This window comes from Oryzias melastigma, unplaced genomic scaffold (assembly GCF_002922805.2).
Source record: "Oryzias melastigma strain HK-1 unplaced genomic scaffold, ASM292280v2 sc01729, whole genome shotgun sequence".
NCBI classification, from domain to species: domain Eukaryota; kingdom Metazoa; phylum Chordata; class Actinopteri; order Beloniformes; family Adrianichthyidae; genus Oryzias; species Oryzias melastigma.
Genome location: NW_023418309.1, coordinates 1 through 3,335, shown reverse-complemented (window position 1 = coordinate 3,335; position 3,335 = coordinate 1). Strand labels below are relative to the sequence as shown.

The window sequence follows — 3,335 nt, the reverse complement described above, 5'->3', positions numbered from 1 at the left end:
TCTATCACACCTGACACTTTTCTCCAACCATTCCAACCTGCTGCAGTTCTTGTTTTAGGGCCCAGTGGTATTTTGTTTTTGGATGAAACACCTAATCATTAATTTTCTTCTTTTTTCTCTCTCTCTCTCAAAGCAACCCTCAACTCAAAGAAAGATGGAAATTGTTCTGCTGGGCCTTCCCCACTTAAGGAGGACCCCTCATGGCATTCCAAAACTGCTGAGGTAAGCTTAATTTGACCACATTGTTAACAATGCAGTTGTAATGATATGTTAAAGTTGGTTGTAAGATTATTAAAACTGGAAAAATTCACACATCAACACAGTCCAGTAAGTAATTGGTTAAATCTGGGTAATTTAAATGATCACATCCATAAATTTTAAACAAAACAAATTTTAGACCACACAAACAGAGGCAGCAACGCACCACTGCTCTTCCAGCAAAGCAGAAATTTGCTGTGCGACTGCAAAAGAAGAGACATTTGTTGTTTTATATTTCATCCCTACTGAAATTACCCTACCGTGTCAAATAATCAAAGAGTTCAACTTTGAGCCCTGCTTGTGACTTACAGCAGTGCAACATAAAAACTGGAACTGGAAGTCTTAAAACTAATAACTTTAGCGTTATTTTCTGACATAGCTCCCCTTTGCTTTTGCTCATAACCATGTCTGATCCCTGTGGGATAAAAAAGTAAAACAAGGATAAAAACTATTTGTGACCGTCAAAAAAACAGTCCTATTAAAAGCATTCCTATATTTACAATTACCACTTAAAATATCCTAAAAACTAGATGTAGCCTTGGGTGTAGTTAAAACATACGCAGCCATGTGCATTTTGGCTGCGCCTTTTACATGTGGCTAACATGAAGTTTTTGTGCTTGATCTTACTTAAAACACATGCAAATAATATCACGCAATATAGAACCTGTTATAATATCTCCTTCAATGAAAGGACAATATTTTCAACAGAACCTCCAATATTGAAGGATTATTCAAATTTGTATTTAGATTTGTCAACGATCAAAGACAGGAAATAAAAATATTGAACATTTTTCTGTTGAAATTGGTCAGGTTACTTTTTATTATTTAAGTCAAATTGTGTTAAGCAGCTTTCAGCTTTCTAAACCTGAACACTGAAGTAACTTTTCACATTTTCGGCCCTGTCGCCATTTTGTCTGATGTTACAGTGTTAAGGATATACTGAGTTTGTAGTCAATAGATTCTCTGCATGAATTCCAGTCAATAATGTATACTTTGTTTTGTCTTTTCTAGTCCCTTGATGAGGAGGCTTCAATCAATGGAGGACTGGAACTTGGCGTTGTACTAATTGAAGATGGAGAAGACATGGTGGAACATCAGTTGTTCTTGAAGAACAAATCATTTTGCATGATATGAAGGACTTTCCCCATGCCATTGCTCTGCTGATGGCTCTGCTGTCTGCAACCAACATGGACTATACCAAAGGCCTGAGCTACACTGAAGTCATTCAAAGATCTTCATGGACATTGGTGAGGGATGGTGCTCCTCATTAGTTCATGGTCTGAGAAATACAATATAGATTTNCGTTAGTTCATGGTCTGAGAAATACAATATAGATTTTGGTTTTGGCTTGATTATTTATGGTTTTGTCTACAGAACTTAATGAAAGTAACCTGTGAAGGAAGGAGCCTTTGCCCAACATATTATTTTTTCCCCTGAGAATAATGGGAGTAAGGTTGCAATGGATGCAAGAAAAGTCCTTCCTGAAATGATTTTTTGTTTGGAAAATAAAGGAACTGTGGTTAAAATTTATTGTTGTTTTTCTTCAAAGCCCACTTGTTTGGATTATCTATCATTTTCAATGAGTCATGGTGTCCGAATATTGTAGTACTAATTTAGGGCATTTTAAATAACTTGTTAAATAATCTTTAGGTCTAGTCAATTATAAATCTTAGTTCTTTTGACTAAAATTTGCAAGTCAGTTTGATTAAAACAAAATGCTTAAAACAACTCAAGTTTTTAAAAGATTTGATAAAGATACTTAAGTTAATAAAACAATCAAAAGAAGTTAACACAACTTAAAAATCTAAATCATATCAATACCCCACTACTTTGTTTAAACAAGATATTTTAAGTCTACACAACAAAANCAAGAAAAGTCCTTCCTGAAATGATTTTTTGTTTGGAAAATAAAGTAATTGTGGTTAAAATTTGTTGTTGTTTTTCTTCAAAGCCACTTGTTTGGATTAAATATCATTTTTAAATTTCAATGAGTCCTGGTGTCCAAATATTGTAGTACTAATTTAGTGCATTTTAAATAACTTTTTAAATCATCTTCTTTAGGTCTAGTCAATTAAAAATCTTAGTTATTTTGACTAAAATTTGCAAGTTAGTTTGATTAAAACAAAATGCTTAAAACAACTCAAGTTTTTAAAAGATTTGATAAAAATATTTAAGTTAATAGAACAACCAAAAGAAGTTAACACAACTTAAAAATCTAAATCAAATCAATACACCACTACTTTGTTTAAACAAGATATTTTAAGTCTACACAACACAAGTTTATGTTAACACAACAAATATTGTTTGTTTACTTAACTTAAAATTTTAAGGCAGCCCTTTAACTCATGTTTTTAAGTTGAAACATTACATTTGGTTTTACAGTGCAGGGACAGCTTTAAGGTGAAAAAGGAAGGAAGAGGAGGACAAAAGAGTCAAAGGAGAGAGAGGTTTGTCTGTTTTATTTACATTAAATTCCCTGGGACCCCCCACCGCCCCGATGTCGGTTCAAAAATACTCCTTTTTTTTTGTTAGAAAAGAATAATTTAACTGGCAATATCTTTTTTTTCCCTTTCTCTCTTTTTTTAAACCCTTAACACTGAAAAATTTATACCTTAAACATCAGAGATGCCTGTCTGGAGATCTACTATATTGACCAAAGAAATTAACATTATATAAACATTATATTAAATATATATATATATATATATATATATATAATCTAAATATATATGATATGGTTTTATGAAAATAAAACCTTACACTCATAGTGTTAGTAAAAAAAGATTTTTGCAATAAGCAACATTTTTTTTGCTTGTTTTATAAAATTAGAAAAAAAAGAGAGGACCGCACCGTTAGACAACAAAGACTATGACTAAATTACTACAAATGTTTTCTTATTCTACCATTTCATTCGATAGTAGGTTACACAACAAAGTAAGATAGTACAGCGGCAGCTAGAGATATTTTATTAAACCAAGTACACAATAGACACAAACCATATCATTATAATAATTATATAATGAAAAATTAAAAAACAATCTAATTTCTGAAATTCTCTCTTGACCCTACAGCTGTCA

At 31.9% G+C, this 3,335-nt stretch overlaps 1 long non-coding RNA gene across 1 annotated transcript; it reads left to right on the top strand.

The window, feature by feature from the left end:
- The first annotated feature begins 12 nt into the window (after positions 1–12).
- On the top strand, positions 13–1,784 carry LOC112141617. Its single transcript, XR_002918429.2, has 3 exons — positions 13–222; positions 1,270–1,505; positions 1,633–1,784. It is a non-coding gene; the product is annotated as an uncharacterized LOC112141617 (long non-coding RNA).
- The last annotated feature ends 1,551 nt before the right edge of the window (positions 1,785–3,335 follow it).